This window comes from Pipistrellus hanaki, assembly GCF_964339955.1.
Source record: "Pipistrellus hanaki genome assembly, chromosome: 2".
Lineage (NCBI taxonomy): Eukaryota > Metazoa > Chordata > Mammalia > Chiroptera > Vespertilionidae > Pipistrellus > Pipistrellus hanaki.
Genome location: NC_140504.1, coordinates 146,894,703 through 146,913,556, shown reverse-complemented (window position 1 = coordinate 146,913,556; position 18,854 = coordinate 146,894,703). Strand labels below are relative to the sequence as shown.

Sequence of the window (18,854 nt, the reverse complement as noted above, 5' to 3'; positions counted from 1 at the left end):
AGACACATACACACACACACACACACACACACACACACAAACACACACACACCGTGCACAAATTTCATGAACCAGGCCTCTAGTCCTATATAATAAAAGCCTAATATGCTTACTAAGTATGGGTCAACTGGTTGGCTGTTCAACCAATCGAAGTGCCATCTTATCTAATAAAGAAGAAATATGCAAACTGACGGCCACACCATCATAAAGATGGCAGTACCCAGTCCCCTCAGCCTCACCAGAGTCCCCCAATCCTTTCAGCCCTGCCGGGGGAACAGCAGGCAAAAAGGTGTGGCTGGACCCACCCTCAGCCCCCCAGCCACCTAGGGCCAGCCCAAGGAGCAGGCAAGCCTTGGATGGCGGCTGCCCAGTCGCCCAGGGCCGCCAGAAGCTCAGGTAACCAGGGTCGGCTGAGGCCTGTGCTGCTGGCAGTGGCAGCAGCAGAGGTGTGATGAGGGCGTCACCTTTCCATGATCAATGGGTTGCCTCCCAACCCTGAGCATTCCTGGACTGTGAGAGGGGGCAGGCCAGCTGTGGGACCCTCCCTCCAGTGCATGAGTTGTCATGCACCAGGCCTCTAGTATGCTAATGATATGCTAAGACCACTCAACCACTCATTATGATATGTACTCACTACCAGGGGCAGACACTTCAACCAGTAGATTAGCCTGCTGCCGGGGTCCGACCAATCGGGACTGAGGAAAATGGGCCGGACACTCCCTGGAGCCCTCACGCAGTCCCTCCTTGGCTGGCCAACCTCCTGCATCCTTCCCTGGCCCCAATCGTGCACCAGTGGGGTCCCTCAGCCTGGCCTGCACCCTCTCATAATCCGGGACCCCTGGAAGCCAGTTTCAGCCTGATCCCATAGGCTAGGCCAAGGGACCACACTAGTGCACGAATTCGTGCACCAGGCCTCTAGTATATCAAATATAACTGGCTTTTTTTTAATCAGAGGAAGAAAACAGAGTGATTAAGAAACACTGATATCTATCCTCAAACATTTAAAACAATTCTCTATTTACTTTTTTCAAATGTTAAAAAAAGACTAAGTAATACTATAAAAATTTAACAGTTTTAAGTATTCCTAAATTTTAAAGTTGCTATAAATTTTCTTGTAACAAGCAAGGAAATTAAACTAGTAAAAAGTCTTCGATTCCCTACATAGTACTCTTCATTTCATTCACTTCACATTTCAAATGTAAGCAGTCTACGCAAATGCCATATGCTTTCTGGAGCAAATAAACTACTCTGAATTGTGATTTATTTATTTATTTATTTAAAATATTTAACTATAGTAACACTTCCAAAGTTTTAAAAAAAATAACTATTTTGTGTTTTTAAAAGCATACAAACTTGGAAGCGAATCATTTAAATCCAATTCCTAAGGCCTCTTATTTATCCTTGCCACAGAGCTTTGCTTGTTACCACATACTAATAAAAATGCATTGACTATTCAAGAATTCTATAAGCAAATCCAAAAACCAATCTTGACTGAAAAGAATTACTTCTCCTACTCTTTGCAAACTAAAACAAGCACTACTGTGTCAAATAGATTACAGGACCTCAGATTCATGGCACGTATGAAATTACTTTAAAAGAATACAGAAAATCTCACTAGAAAATATTATCAGTTCTAGAAATATAATAGTTGTAAGCCACAGAATTTACTATAAAATAAAATTGCAGTCATAAAATACTGAGATTGTCTTTAGTTTAATAAGACCTTGGAAAAAACTTAAAAGATTATACTATACACTCATATTTGGTACCGAACTCTTCAGTTGTTCTAAGTGAAAATATCAAATATGTATATTACATTCTGTCTTTAAATAAATAATTTTAAAAGAATAAGAGAAGGATATACCAAATCAGTTATTAAAAAGTATTTAGGATACTAGTCAAATACAGAAGCACTTTTCCCATTTAAGCTTATCACAGTTACTTACTACAGAGAACAAACAAATACTTTTTCTTTTAAGGAACTAGTAAAAAAAATTTTACTGAAGTCAAGAGGATGAAAGCAATATAAAAATCAAAAACGTATCTGGCATTAATTGGCTTTTCTTTCTCTTGTCAAATGGGGGTGGGATTTTACTTACATATTTTCTAAGGGTCCCAATATGCTCATGAAATCCTTACACAGGAGGAAGCTGTAGAGGAGAGATTCCTTAAGGGACCCATTGGGAGAACGTCTATAAGAGCAGAAGTAACTGCTCTGTGCTGCCTATTTCCTTCCCTTTTGCTTCATGTGTTCTACAACAGTCATTGCACACAATGGTGAAGGATACTTCACTTGGGATGGTGAGCATATAATACAAAATAAAGATGATTTATTTATGTATTATAGAATTACTGTATTCACCTGAAGCCTATATAATTTTATTAGCCAATGTCAATCCAATAAATGCACTAAGAAACTTAAAAAAAAAAAGGGGGGGGGGGGAGCAGTTAGGAGCAATTAGGCGGCAGGGGAGGGAGGTTAGGGGCGATCAGGCTGGAGGGGAGGGCGGTTAGGGGCGATCAGGCAGGTGAGCGATTAGGAGCCAGTGGTCCCAGACTGTGAGAGGAATGTCCCAGACTGGAGAGGGTCCAGGCCAGGCTGAGAAACCAACCTCTCCCCTGCATGAATTTCATGCACCAGGCCTCTGGTTCCTCAATAATACTCCAAAATAAACCCAAAAACAAAACCCTTCCAGGGGCACAGGTTGAAATCTAAGCTTCTAAGGAAATGTACAACTTCTATCTGGTCACTCCATCTCTACCCAATTCTATTCTATATTCTCCCCATCAGCCAACCTTATCATAGAGGTTTTCAACCATGGCTAAATAGCTTCTATGACTTAAAAAAAAAAAAAAAAAAAAGCGCAGGAGTTTCTGATTTCATAGATCTAAAATACAGTCTAGCTACAAATTTTTTTTTGGTAACCTTTTTACATTTTTAAATATTATTTTTAACTTTCTGTTAAAGTATTCAGCCGGGACTGGTTTGGCTCAGTGGATAGAGCGTCGGCCTGCAGACTGTAAGGTCCCGGGTTCGATTCCGGTCAAGGGCATGTACCTTGGTTGCGGGCACATCCCCAGTAGGGGGTGTGCAAGAGGCAGCTGATCGGTGATTCTCTCGCATCGATGTTTCTAATTCTCTATCCCTCTTCTCTTCCTCTCTGTGAAAAATCAATAAAATATATTTTTTTAAAATAAATAAATAAATAATAAAGTATTCATACAGAGAAGTTAAAATTATTAGTGTATAGGTTGATGAATTATCACAAAGTGTAAATGTGTTTATCTTTTATTTAAATATACACCTACCAACGAGGATCCAAGATGGCTGCTCGGGTAGACATCTAACCGCAGCAGCACACAACAATTTCAATGGAATACAACTAAAATGTAGAGTGGACATTGCCCAGAGCTACAGGTAGTCGACTGACTGAAAACTCTACAATAGGAAGGAGGGAGAAAACCAGAAGGAAAATCAGAGGAGCTGAAAAAAAGCCTAAGGTACGGAGACATGCTGTGCGCCCGCACGCACGCGCGCGCGGAGAGGTCGCAGCCGGAGAGGAGGAGAGGGCTGGGTGCTGCCTGCGTTCCCTAGCAGGAAAGAAATAGAACCCCCAGCCTGGGCTGAACCCCTGAACCGGCAGCGCTCAGCCCCAGTTATGGGCCAGACCCTGGGGACCCAGGCTCGGGCAGGGGGAGACGGGGCTGTGAGGCGGAATCCCGGGAGAGCAGCGAAAGGCGGGGCCCCTGGAGTCGCGCGCACATTGTGCGCACAGAGCGCACAGAGGACTGAATGTTGACTCTGATGCTGGATTACCCTAGCCGGAAGAAACAAAGCTTCCGGTGGCGCTGAGCCTCAGTCCGAACCGCCCCGAACTCCAAGTCTGGGCCAGTCCCTGGGGACCCAGGCTCGGGCAGGGGGAGACGGGGCTGTGAGGTGGAGTCCTGGGAGAGCTGCGAAAGGCCGAGCCCCCGGAGTGGCACACACTGCGCGCAGAGGACAGTCTGTTGACTCTGATCCTGGACTCCCCTAGTGGGAGGGAGAAAGAAAGCTCCAGACTGGAGGAACGCGACGAGGAGCAGGAGCCCCTGCAGGACACCGGCCAGCCAGGCACCAGCAAGGAGCCAAGCGACGGGGCCCCAGGGGGGGGGGAGGGTGCCCCTGAGCCTTCGACCGCTGAGCGCGGGCAACGGAGCCAAGGATGGGGCTGCTTCCTGGGCGGCGCCGACCCCGGCAACAGGCTGAAGCAGCGCAGGAGCCCGCTGAGAACAAAGGGGTGCCACAGACCAACCTGCTGAGCTTCCAGGACAAGGAGGAAGAAACCAAAGAAGTTCTCAATGTGAAGAAATCAAGTGAGAGCAAAAATAGTAAAATTACTTAAGAAAGAATACGAAGAAGATCTTGAAAAATCAAAGACTAAGTCAGAACTCAACTCACCAGCCAACATTGCAACATAAATGCGTTTTTAAAAAAAAAAAGAAAAGAAAGAAAAAGGGACAGAAAGTTGGAGCAGTGGCGACCAGGCCTAGAGTGGCCAGGCACAAGGCAGTGGCAGCCGGGCCCAGAGCAGCAGCGGCCAGGCCCCAGAGCAGCAGCAGCCAGAACCAGATCATCAACGGCCAGCACTGGAGCAGCCAGACCTGGGGCAGTGGCAGCCAGGCCTGAGGCGGAGGCGGCCAAGCCCAGGGTGGCCAGTCCAGGAACACCCAGACCCAGAGTGGCCGGGCCCGAAGAAGCCGGGCCCAGAGCAGCCGGGTTGGGAGCAGCCAGGCCCAGAACAGCAGTAGCCAAGCCCAGAGCATCCAGGCCGGGAGCGGCCAGGCTCGGAGCAGCCGGGCCCGGGGCAGCCAGGCCCAGAGCAGCCGGGTCGGGTGCGGCCAGGCCCGGAGCAGCAGCTGCCAGGCTGGGAGCGGCCAGGCCCGGAGCAGCAGCTGCCAGGCTGGGAGCGGCCAGGCCCGGAGCAGCGGCTCCCGGGTTTGGAACGGCCAGGCCCGGAGCAGCCGGGTCTGGTGCGGCCAGGTCCGGAGCAGCGGCTGCCAGGCTAGGAGCGGCCAGGCCCGGAGCAGCGGCTGCCAGGCTGGGAGCGGCCAGGCCCGGAGAAGCCGGGTCGGGTGCGGCCAGGCCTGGAGCAGCGGCTGCCAGGCTGGGAGCGGCCAGGCCCGGAGCGGCTGGGCCTGGAGCAACCGGGCCCAGAGCAGCCGGGTCGGGTGCGGCCAGGCCTGGAGCAGCAACAGCCAAGTCCAGAGCAACTAGGTCGGGAGCGGCAGTGACCAGACCCGGAGCAGCTGGTTGTAGAACGAACCAGAGCAACAGAGGCCAGGCCCGGAGCAGCCAGGCCCGGAACAGCTCGCTCCTCGCCTGCCCCCTCCCCACGGCTGCCTCTCAGACATGGCTGGAAACTTTTGCGGGAACTTGAGGGTCTGCTGAATCAAGTGATGAAGGCTTAGATCTGGATGTGTTGAGTTAGTATAGTGCTGGGGTGTTGATCTGTGAGTGCCTTGGGCGGGGCCTGGATGAGGCTGGTTGACCTATTTGGAAATGTCTTTTGTGTGAAGTGTATCATTGGGCATGTGGAGGTATTATTGATATGAGAAAATGCTAAGTAACAGATTTACTATCTGAAAAGGGATTTACTATCGTGGAAAGGGAGGGAGGAAGAGACTGAACATAAACTGTGCACCTATGGATGAGGACAATGGGGGGTGGGGAGGGGGCGGAGGGTGGGGTGGGAACCTGGTGGAGGGGGGAAGAAATGAGGAACCTTTGTAATAATATGAACAATAAAGATTGATTTAAAAAAAATAAAAATAAAAATAAATAAATAAATATACACCTACCAACCAGGTAGGGCAGGTGTATATCTTTTATGAATTCCAAGGACGATTCTGATAAAGAACCTAGAATTAAAGCTATCTTTGTTTCATTCATGTGTAACTTACTTCCATTGCCCAAGTCAAAGATCAGATGCATCTACCTAGAACAGGGGTCCTCAAACTTTTTAAAGTGGGGGCCAGATCACGGTCTCTCAGAGAGCTGGAGGGCCGGACTATATGAACTACTAATTCCTACTGTAACACCTCGGCTGCGCTCACTGTCCAAAAAAACTGGCGGGCCGGATCAGACTCCTCTGCGGGCCGCATGTGGCCCGCGGGCCGTAGTTTGAAGACCCCTGGAAGCTACCTATTTTCAGGGAATTTGTACATAGATCTTATCATACTATTGAGCACATGTGGTATTTTTAAAACTATTTTTAAGTTTAGAACTCTTAAATATGCTGGAAAAATATGATGAAAGTAAAGCTACTCTACTTAAAGGCAAGGGTAAAGTGACTGTACTACAGTAAGCTAGCCCATTAACCCTCAAACTAACCCCCAGCAGTCTGAAAATTATTGCTTCCTATACTAATCTATCCATTCACTTATCTGTGTCATCTACCAAATTATTTTATAGTAAGGTCTCTCTCTTTTTTTATTTTTTTATTTTGAGGGCAGGAGAGAGAGAATCATCGATTTTGCTTTTCAACATATTTATGCATGCACTGGTTGCTTTTTGTATGTGTTCTGACCGGGGATATTTGTATGTGTTCTGACAGGGGATGAAACCTGCAATCTTGGCATATAGGGAAAACGCTCTAACCAAATGAGCTACCCAGCCAGGGCAGCAAGACCTCTTTTATTCTTCATTTCCCTGGTACCTAGAAAACATTCATTAAACACTCATTATTGGGACATTATTAAAACTAAAAGTAAATATCAAAGATAAATCCTTAAGGGGAAAAAAGTTTGAGGAAAAGAACAATAACTATGGAAGCACTTAAATAAAAAAAGGTTTGGCATATCAGAAGAAACTGAATAAAGCCAGTGAGGCTGGACCTTAGTAGGCAAAGGAGAAAACATCATGAAATAAGCTTTAAAGCATACAGTTGACAGGCCATGGGGGGCTGTGTAAGTTATAGTATGAATTTGATCTTTGTTTTGTTTTTATTTACTTTTTAATTTTTATTTAAATGTAATTTGGATTATTTGTCCTATTGAAGAGGTTTAAAGAGGAATGGCACAATCTGATATAGGTTTTTTTTTTGGTTTTTTTTGGTTCAAAATAATTTTATAAACTATTTTATCAAAACTCACATTTACAGGATCCAAGGAAAATTCTAAAGAATGTCATTAGATTTTAACAACAAGACAAAACATATTCTTTTTTTTTTTTAAATATATTTTATTGATTTTTCACAGAGAGGAAGAGAGAGGGATAGAGAGTTAGAAACATCGATGAGAGAGAATCATCGATCAGCTGCCTCTTGCACACCCCCTACTGGGGATGTGCCCGCAACCAAGGTACATGCCCTTGCCTGGAATCGAACCCGGGACCTTTCAGTCCGCAGGCCGATGCTCTATCCACTGAGCCAAACCGGTCCCGGCAGACAAAACATATTCTCATTACAGCACAGTCCTTAAAAATGGCCGAGGCCGGTTTGGCTGAATGGACAGAGCGTCGGCTTGGCGACTGAAAGGTCCCAGGTTCAATTCTGGTCAAGGGCATGTACCTTGGTTCCGGGCATATCCCCAGTAGGGGGTGTGCAACAGGCAGCTGATCGATGACTCTCTCGCATCGATGTTTCTAAGTCTCTATCTCTCTCCCTTTCTCTCTGTACAAAAATCAATAAAATATTTTAAAAATAAATGATATACATGTTTTAAAGATCATTCTGAATACTAGGTGAAATGTGAACTCAAAAGCATAATCATCAAGGAATATTCTAATGACCTAAGATATAAATAGCAATTATATAGGACCTGGTAAGCCACAGTAACAACTTGGGATTTTTCTGGGTGAGATGAAAGCCTTTTGAGAATTCTGATCAAGGGAGTAACATGATCTTGACACATTTAAAAGGATCATCCCTTTAGACAGCTATGTACAGAATAGACTGTAGATTGCAAAAGAGCAGAAACATGGAGAATGATTTCAGAGGCTATTATTGCTCTAGAAGAAATAATAGCGCAGTATCAGTGAAAGGACTAAGAAATTATCCACGTCAACATAGATTTTGGAGATAGGCCCAACAGAATTCTCTAATACACTGTATGTAGGGCTTTAAGAGAAAATAAAATAAAATAAATTTTAAAAAAAATACATTTATTTATTTATTTATTTATTTTACAGAGATGAAGGGAGAGGAATAGAGTTAGAAATACCGATGAGAGAGAAACATTGATCAGCTGCCTCCTGCACACCCCCTACTGGGGATGTGCCCACAACCAAGGTACATGCCCTTGACCGGAATCGAACCTGGGACCCCCCAGTCTGCAGGGTGACGCTCTATCCACTGAGCCAAACTGGTCAAGGCCAAATAGAAATTTCTTTTTTTTTTCCAAATCAAAATTTCTTAAATCTACTTTCTCCTCTACTTAAGGGTGGGTACTCCTCAAGGTTCTGTCAAAGTCCCCATTCTATTACTGCCTTCTTTTATTCCTGTACAACAAGCATGTCAAACTCAAAACCTAACACAGGCCAAATAAACAAATTTTAAGTTTATGTGGGCCGCAAAAAAAAAAAAAAGTTTTAATTTTTATAGGAATGTGGGTTTATTTCAATAGAGACATGCTAAATACAAAGGGCTGAAATAAATGAGTAATGGTTAACATAAAATAATAGAACATTTAAAAAATTAATATATTTTCTTGAACATTAACTTACCAGACACTGAATAACTGCACAAATTAATAAGCAAAACGCAAATAAACCTATTTTTCTTGTTCTCCAAAAGCGAAATATTTCCTGTTGTACACACCAAAAAAGTCAGTCCAAGACTAATGACGTGGCAATCAGCTGCTAAAATATTCACTGCTAGTATAAGTGGAGAGAAATGGTGCACCTGTGAGTAAGACGTGTAAGGGAAATGAATGCAACACAATTATAGTAATTAGTCATTAGCAAACATTATAGTTTGTTATTAATAATTATATATAAAATTATGTCTAAATAAATGACACTATAAAATACCCTGTTGTCCACAAAAAGAATATATGCATCCCTATGTTCACTGCAGCATTATTTACAATAGCTAAGATCTAAAAACAGCCCAAGTGCCCATCAGTAAATGAATGAAAAAAACTGTGGTACATTTACACAATGAAACACTTTATAAATGAAAAAAGGATCTCTTAACCTTTGAGATAGCATGTAGGGACCTGGAGGGTTTTATGCTAAGCGAAGTAAACCACCCAGAGAAAGACAAGGATCATATGATCTCACTCATATGTGAAATCTAACAAAATAAACTGATAGACAAAATGGATCAGACTGATGAATCTTAGAAGGAAAGGGGGGGGGGGGGAGGAGGAAGACATTAACCAAAGAACTTACATGCATATATGCATAAACCATGGACACAAGACAATAGTGTAGGGGTGTCGAACTCAATCAGAGAAGGGGCCAAAATGTAAAATCCAGCCTAAATCACGGGCCGAATGGTTTACTGAACAGTCATAAACTGACAATGTCATAAACTGACAGCGGAGTGCAGTGATGACAGCGCGGTGCGGGCCACATTGCAAGGCCTGGCGGGCTGGATTTGGCCCGCGGGCCTTGTGTTTGACACATGTGCAATAGTGCATTGGTTTGGGGGAGGGCAGGGGGAGAAAAAGGGGGAGAAAAAGGTCAAAGGGGAGAAAAAGGAGTCATGTAATAATTTGAACAATAAAATGGGGTGAGGGGAATACCCTATTGTCCAAAACAAAGCCTCAAAAGTAAACTTTTAATTTTGTTTTCCATTATCATCCAAATCATCCATCCATGCACATATCTAATCATTCATCATATCCAAAATAATAAAAGCCTAATATGCTAAGTATCTGGTAGACTGTTCAACCAACCAAAGTGTAATATGCTAATGATATGCTAAGGCCACTCAACAGCTCACTATAATGTACACTAAACACCAGGGGGCAGACAGATGACCGGTTGAAAGCTGCTATGATGTGCACTGACCACCAGGGGCAGACGCTCTGACCAGATTACCTTGCGGCTGGGGTACGGACGATTGGGACAGAGAGACAGGCCCAACATGCCCTAGACCCCTCACAGTCCCTCCCCGGCCCTGATCATACACCAGTGGGGTCCCCTCAGACTGGCCTGCGCCCGCTTGCAATCCGGGACCCCTCAGGGGATGTTGGAGAGCCGGTTTCAGCCCAATCCCGCAGGCCAGGCCGAGGGACCCCACTGGTGCTACGGGCCTCTAGCATATATATATATATATATATATATTTTTTTTTTTTTTTTGGGGGGGGGGGTATGTAATGTGCCCTTTTGTTGTTGTTGTTGTTGTTGTTGTTGTTAATCCTCACCTGAGGATATTTTTTTCCATTGATTTTTAGAAAGAATGGAAGGGAGAGAGAGAAAAACATCAATGTGAGACACACTGATTAGTTGCCTCCTGCATGTGCCTGAGCTGGATCAAGCCTACAACTGAGGTATGAGCCCCTGACCAGAATGGAAGCCACGATAGGGTGACACTCTAACTACTGAGTAGCTGACTAGGGCTGCACTTTAATAATGTCACAGAACATTATGTGACATTATTCCCTCCCTCAATGGTAAGGAAGATCATTTAATTTGCTTTCTCTGACTTATGGGTAAGTAGGTGAGTAGTATGTAAATTAATGCTCTAATATTAGTTCAAAGAAAAATCTAAGGGAGTAAAACCTTCAACATAAGATTGTATTGTTCCATTTAAGAAGTAGAAAATCTCAGACTAATTTCCAAAACATGAAAGGTCCACGTGCATAATTTATGAATCAGAGCTTCAATTGTGAAAGCAAATTAGCTCAACCAAGGCAAAAGAGACTAGAAGAAATTTTAAACAGAAACTCTAAAGCAGTGTTTCACAAACTTCTCTCATGATGAGAATCACCTGGTGGAGTTGTTAAAACACAGATTCCTGAATCCCAACTAAGAAGTGCTAAACTAGAATTTTTGAGAACATATAGGTAAAATTGCATACCTAACTTAGTGCTCTGTATATAAAATCTGTCTTAGAGCACTAGTTAAGTATACAATTTTACCTATATGTTCCCAAAAATTCTAGTTTAGCACTTAGTTGGGATTCAGGAATCTGTGTTTTAACAACTCCACCAGGTGATTCTCATCATGAGAGAAGTTTGGGAAACACTGCTCTAAAGGTACCATGTACCACGGTAGTAAAAACGAGACAATTCTAGAAACTGAAAAAAATCATCAGAGATGGCACAATAACCTGAAGAGAGTAACATAATCAAACTATGTTTAGGCTATTGGGTCCCAAAAACTGGTCTTCAGTGAGGTGAGTGAAAAAAAAAAGGATTTCATTTTCCATAAAGCTATATTTACTTAATAAGTGCAACATGAGGTTTCTGCAGATTTTCTACTTGTTTTTGTTTTTGATTTTTAACAAAATTAAAAGTTGGCAACTCCAGGCTGCGCTCCCTGCCCTCCCTTCACGAGCTGGACCTCAGCTACAACCAGCTGCAGGACGCGGGCCTGCAACTGCTCTGCGAGGGGCTCCTGGAGCCCAGTGCCACATCGAGAGGCTGCAACTGGAGTACAGCAACCTGATGGCTGCCACTACGAGGCCCTGGCCGAGGTGCTCAGGGCCAAGCGGGAGTTGAAGGAGCGGGCCACGGCCTGGCTGACTCCACCCGCCCACTGGAGTCACTCACGCTGGAGAGCTGTGGCCTCACCGCAGCCAACTGTCAGGACCTGTGCGGCATTGTGGCCACCAAGGCCTCCCTCAGAGAGCTGCAGCTGGGCAACAAGCTGGGGGCTGTGGGCATCGTGGAGCTGTGCCCTGGGCTGCTGAGCCCCGGCTCCAGGCTCAAGACCCTGTGGCTCTGGGAGTGTGATATCACGGCCAGGTGCTCAGAGCCAAGGAGAGCCTGAAGCTCAGTGTAGCTGGCAACGAGGTGGGGGACGAGGGCATGCGGCTGCTGTGCGAGGAGCCCAGCTACCAGCTGGAGTCCCTGTGGATGAAGTCCTGCAGCCTCAGGGCCGCCTGCTGCCCGCACATCAGTGTGATGCAGGCCCGGAACCGGAGCCTCCAGGAGCTGCAGATGAGCAACAATAAGCTGGTGACACAGGCATGGAGGTGCTGTGCCAGGGCCTGGGCCAGCCGGCACGACCCTGCAGATGCTCTTGTTGGGGGACTGCGAGATGACCAACCAGGGCTGCACTACCCTGGCCACCCTCCTGCTGGCCAACCACAGCCTGCTGGAGCTGGACCTGAGCAACAACTGCATGAGAGAGGTAGGCGTCATGAAGCTGGCGGAGAGCGCCCAGCAGCCCAGCTGCCCCTTGGAGAAACTGATTCTGTGACATTACTGGAGGGAGGAGACGGAGGACCTCCTGCTGGCAGTGGAGGAGAGGAAGCAGGGCCTGAAGATCATCTGCTGAGCCTGGACCCTCCCCAGCACCCAAGTCTCAAGGGGCTGGCCAGCTCTCAGGGCTCTCACTACAGTGCCTTAGCTTTAACTGAAGAGAAATGCTCAAATTAGCTTCTGCAAATATTCTAGGCATTTATAACTATTAAAGCGTTTTGGTTTAAAAAAAAAAAAAAAAAAATCCAGCTAGCTCCTCCCACAAATGCAAAGGTTTCTCTTCTCAGTCCTCTGAAGCTTACAACCAAGACATCACATTTCCTTCCTTCCACTGAAACTCTCACCTTTACCCTCTACTTCTTTCTAGTTTTCCTGCTACTTGTAAGATAAAAATTTTTCAAGTCTCTGATCCTCTCATTTTTTCATGCTAACTCTTCCTTTCTGCTGCCCCAAAAATGTACATGTCCCTTTCTAATCCTCCCTCCACAGGTGAAATTATTATAACTCTCTTTTAAATAATTTTGAAATATAAAGTTTATATATCTATCCTCAACTTCCACCCCAAAATTCAAACTAGCATATTCTGAGCTCTCAATCTAGATGTCCCAAAAGTACCTTGTATTCAACAAGTAAAAATCCCTATTCATTTTCTTCCTAACTCCCCAAAATAACCAATGTCAACAATTTTAATGACAAATACCTAACCACCAATCCCAAAAACCTTTGAGACACCTTAACTCTTTCCTTTTTCCACCATATAATATCAACAACCCTACTTATTCTTCTAAAATATCTGAAAAAAACTGCCCACTCTATCTATTATATCTCAGTGTTATTGTCCAGTTCAGACCATCATCACCCCATTAAAAAAAAGTGTAATAGCCTAATTAGTCTCCCATTGCAATCTATTCTTTATCTGTTCACAATATGTCTTCATAAACACGGCCTTGATTGTAATTTTTCAGTCTCCTAATTTAAAAAAAAAAAGTACAACTTTCCCCCACTTTCAATTTCTGGAAAATTACTCATCAAAGTCCAATTCAATGATCCATCTGAATTAACTGCTCTCGCCCTTACTTCCATCATAATTAATTCTGCTATCATAGAATTTACAATGTATACTTTGACATGACTCTATTTCCTACTTGATTATAGGCTCCTTGAAGGAATAGTGTAATTCATTTTTATTCTTAGTAACTTTATATTGGTGAATTGAACAGAATTCACCAATACAACTTTTGTTATATTGAACTTTTTAATTGAAAAACTATTAAATGAATTGGAACTTTTTCAATTAAATTTCATACTTTTTAAAATTCCTTACTTTTATTTATTTAAAAAACAAAAGAAAAATAAATTCCTTACTTTTAAACAACTCACACTATAGGTTCCTGCCTTGGGTTTAAGGCAAAATTTTTAAAGTTGCTTTAATTATCTCTCCTTGATTGCTGAGTTGTTCAGAAATGTTATAAGCACAAATGTATATCTAAAGCATTAATAAAGGTATTAAAATGGACAAGAACAAAAATAACCTATTTAGATACATCTTTAAGTTTCACAATTATACCTTTGTAACATTTTATTAAAGGTTACTTTATACCTATTAATGTAATATTCCTAATGCTGATGAGATAGCCTACATTTCTCTACCTCAACTCCAAGGATGGAAAATGACATCCAAAACTACTATTTTCTTTAAGACTTTTTGCCCGTTTATAGTCTTCTGGCATACTCTGAGTCACTACAAATTAAGCAAAGTTACTAGCACCTCTCAGTTTCTTTGTGTCGTTTAAATGTAATTTAAAACCTGTGGCATTAGCCTGATAGGTAGCCAATGGTTTCTAGGAATCCAATCAACTGGTAAAACAACCTAGGTGGGATTTACAGAACTAGATCAGACAATGGAAATTAAAAAAGACTTAAACTTGAATTTAGAAGAAACCAAAGAGCATTGTCTTGGAGTCCCACTGAATCACAGGGACAATTTTTGTTAAAGGTTCATTCAGTGTGCCCATCTGTGGCATGAGAAAAAAACCCACCTAGACAAAGGCAGCTTCCGACACCAATGTCAGCCTGATGATCACAGAAATTTCCCACTGCTTGAGACAACAAAGCAGGGCCTTCAAAATGAATTAGAATATAGAAATTAAGTATATATAACCCATGATATTAATATTTCCATGTTAAGTTTAAAACCAGCCATATATTTTCTTGAAGTTCTTGTAATATTTAAGAAAATTTTAATATTAAAGAATCTGACAGCCTCATGATTTTAAATTTAAAGTCGTAACTAATCAGACTTGTGACTAAGTTTAAAGCTATAGGAGCATTTGGTTTGCCCTAGGTGGTTTTGTTCAATGGATAGAGCATCAACCTCTGGCCCAGGTTGGATACCGGGTTGATTCCAGTCAAGGGCACATATCACAGTTACAGACTCCTCTCAGGCCTAGACCCTGGTCAGGGGTTTGTCCAAAAGGCAACCAATGGAAGTGCTTCTCTTACATCAATATTTCTGTCTTTCCCTCTCTCATCCACTCTCTAAAAAACAATGGAAAGCCCAGCCAGTGTGGTTGAGTGGTTGAGCATTAACAGGGGCCTTCAAACTACGGCCCGCGGGCCACATGCGGCCCACAGAGGAGTCTGATCCTGCCCGCCAGGTTTTTTGGGCAGTGAGCGTAGCCGAGGTGTTACAGTAGGAATTAGTAGTTCATATAGTCCGGCCCTCCAGCTCTCTGAGGGACCGTGATCTGGCCCCCACTTTAAAAAGTTTGAGGACCCCTGAATTAGGAAGTCACGGTTCAATTCCCAGTCAAGGCACATGCCTGGGTTGCAGGCTCAATCCCCAGTAGGGGCCATGTAGGAGGCCAATGATTCTCTCTCATCATTGATGTTTCCATCTCTCCTTCTCCCTTTCTCTCTGAAATCAATAAAAATATTTTTAAAAAACAATGGAAATGATATCCTCTAGGGTAAGGATTAAAATAAATATAAGTGGCTTATGTTAAAGTCATAAAAAATCCTTTAGATGACTCATACATTTTTCTGCCCTCAATGGATATTTTTTTAATTTTAATGACAGGTTTTATTTTTAAGAGCCTTCTATCACTACTGATTGTTTATACCATTTGTGGTCATTACCAATTTTTTCTCCTAAGTTTCTGAAACTAGCTTCTCTCTGAGTTCTGTCTATGAACTCCAAGGTGACACATTCACTATCTTTTGATTCCCATGACTTCCAGTTCTATCCGGGAAGCAAAGAATAGTGTTTTGGAAAAGCATGAGCTTTAGAATCAGGTATTTGTTACTCAGACTATTAACAAATTTCTCTGAGCCTCCATTTCTACATCAATAAAATAACAAATAGCATTTACTGAGCACCTATTTTATATCAAGTACCTTATATATCCTATATGTGAGTAGAAAGATCTATAATAATAAAAGCATAATATGCTAATTAGACCAGACAGTCGAACGACCTTCGGGACGAAGCTGGGGCTGCAAGGGCCAAGGCAAGCTCTATGACTGAAACGGCTCAGCCCCTTGCATGAATTTTGTGCATCGGGCCTCTAGTATCATTTATAATTAGAAAAACAAGACTTAAGAGATAAATCATTTGCTTAATTACAGAGCTCAGAAATGCTCGAGCCAGGATTTATTAATCCTGGGTCTTGATTCCAAGCCCACATTCTTTACCACACCACAAAGCAGTAACTATAAGATGAGTCTGCTTGCCCAAAAGTGAAGTTCAGTAATGGTTATTTCCATATGCCCCTCACTGCTCTTTCCTGTTGGTCAGAATCAATTTCACACCAGCAATTCTCTTCAACTTTTAAACTGCCAGCAAAGCATTTATCAAAAGATCTGATACCCCTAGCCGGTTTGGCTCAGTAGACAGAGCACTAGCCTTCAGACCAAAGGGTCCCAGGTTTGAGGTCAAAAGCAAGTACCTTGGTTGCAGGCTCCTCCCTAGCCCAGACCCTGGTTTGGGCTCATGAAGAATGCAACCAATCTATGTTTCTCTCACACAGACCTTTCTCTCTCTTTCCGCCTCTCTTCCACTCTCTCTAAAAATCAATGGAAAAATACCCTCGATTTAAAAAAAAAAAAGTGCTGATAATCTTTATTAGTAAATTATTTAATCAATCCACTAATTAAAACCATGTCACATTATGCCAAACATACTCAGGATGTTTTTTGTTTTTTTTTGGTTTGTTTTTGTTAAAAGAGCCTTGCATACAATAAAAACCCATGGTTAGAAAAACATAAAAAGTCAGGAAACCTAACTATCTTTTTCAGCATACTGTGCTATATCCTCAAAATTCTTTAAACATACCATGTGAAGAAAAGGCTTTTTTTTTTTTTTTTTTTTTTTTTTTTTTTTTTTAGTTATTTGGGATGGGAGAGAGACATAGGGAAAGGGGATGGAGGACATCTGTAATACTGTCAACTATTTTTTTTTTAAAAAGTCATTCTGTGAGTTATTCAGATCAAGACAACAGAAATAGAAAAATATATAGGTTAGCAGTTAGGGGTGTCGAACTCAATCAGAGAAGGGGCCAAAATCTAAAATCCAGCCTAAATCGCGGGCCGAATGGTTTAATGAACAGTCATAAACTGACAATGTCATAAACTGACAGCGGAGTGCAGTGATGACAGCGCGGTGCGGGCCACATTGCAAGGCCTGGCGGGCTCGATTTGGCCCGCGGGCCTTGTGTTTGACACATGTGGTTAGCTGAATGGATAAGAAAACAAGACTCAGACTGGAGAAACCCAGATGGCGGCATAGGTAAGCACCTAAGCTGCCACCTCGCACAATTTCAAAACAACAGCCGAAGCCGGTTTGGCTCAGTGGATGGAGCGTTGGCCTGCGGACTGAGGGGCCCCGGGGTTCGATTCCGGTCAAGGGCATGTACCTTGGTTGCAGGCACATCCCCAGTGGGAGGTGTGCAAGAGGCAGCTGGTCGGTGTTTCTCTCTCATCAATGTTTCTAATTCTCTGTCTCTATCTCTTCCTCTCTGTAAAAAATCAGTGGAATATATTTAAAAGAAAAAAAACAAAAACTAAAAGACAGAACCATCATCATCCACAGGAAAGCTGGCTGAGTAGAAAAATCTACAACTAGAAAGAAAGAGAGAGGCTCAAGGATCAGGGGAGCCACAAAGCGCTGAGGTAGGGAGACGCTCGCATGCAGAGAGGAAGGGCAGACAAGTGTGTGGCTGGCGAGAGGGGAAAGGGAGCCCCCGACCACACGGAACCCCAACCCCAGCCAAAACCCGGTGGACCCAGGCTCATATGGGTCGAGTCTGGACTATAAAGAAAGGCATCCGGAGACTCAGAGACTGGGTCTCCCCTGCACACACTCAGGGGAGCCAGGAGCCACAGCTGACAGGTTCTAGAGGCGCCCGTGCGTGAGTGAGTGTATGTGTGTGTGTGTGTGTGTGTGTGTGTGTGCAGGGAGGTCTGACCGTAGAGGTTGCCGCCGCCTCTCCATAGCGGAAAGAGTTGGAAGCTCCTGACTGCACTGAGATTAAAAATATTATAGAGACCCAACCCAATTCTGGGCAAGACCCTGGGGCACCCACACTTTTGCAGGAAAAAGAAATCTTTTTGGATTGATGGAAATGTTCTAAAACAGGACGGTGGGAATAGTCGCACAACACTGTAAATTTACTAAAAATTACTGAATTATACACTCAAAAAGAATGAATCAGCCAGAACCGGTATGGCTCAGTGGATGGGGTGTCGGCCTGCAGACTGAAAGGTCCTGGGTTCGATTCCAGTCAAGGGCGTGTACCTTGGTTGCGGGCACATCCCAGGTGGAGGTGTGCAAGAGGCAGTTGAACGATGTTTCTCTCTCATCGATGTTTCTAATTTTCTATCCCTCTCTTCCTCTTTGTGAAGAATCAATAAAATATATTTTTTTAAAAGAATGAATCAGAAATCCTCCCTAAAAAATGTCTAATATGGTGACCAGAATGCTCAGCTCTTTCCTTATCCTGCCTTGACATTAACACCAGTATTTAGATCTATTGTTATGCAAATCTGCATGTGTTACCTGAACTCCAAATCAAGTAATTTTAGCATATTGAGGCCTCCTGGTGCTGAATTAGATTGTAGTCCTCTTTTACTAAACCAAGTAGTTTGTGTATTTGACACCACAGTACACAAAACACTTTAAGAAATGCCCCGCGCTGGCCGGTGTGGCTTAATTAGTTGGAGTGTGGTCCAGTACTCCAAAAGGTGTCAGGTTCAGGGCACATACACAGAACAGGGTCCCATCCCCTGTCAGGCACATGCAGAAAGCAACCATCAGTGTTCCTCTCACACAGATGCTTCTCTCTCTCTCTCCCCCTTTCTCTCAGATGTCTGTCTCCCTCCCTCCCTCTCTCTCTCTCTCTCTCTCTCTCTCTCTCTCTCTCTCTCTCTCTCTGTCTCCCTTTCTCTCTCTAAAATTAGTAAATAAAATAAAATAAAAGCCTTTCTAAAATTACATGCAAAAA

At 43.5% G+C, this 18,854-nt stretch overlaps 1 protein-coding gene and 1 pseudogene across 9 annotated transcripts in view; one reads left to right on the top strand and one right to left on the bottom strand.

Moving 5' to 3' along the window:
- ZZZ3 (zinc finger ZZ-type containing 3) overlaps positions 1 to 18,854 on the bottom strand; it is an 88,818-nt gene that overhangs the window by 58,237 nt on the left and 11,727 nt on the right. The gene's annotated exons all lie outside the window — the stretch shown is intronic.
- On the top strand, positions 10,635 to 12,451 carry LOC311615720 (ribonuclease inhibitor-like; annotated as a pseudogene). The gene is made up of 2 exons: positions 10,635 to 10,638; positions 11,445 to 12,451. The product of its transcript is annotated as a ribonuclease inhibitor-like (transcript).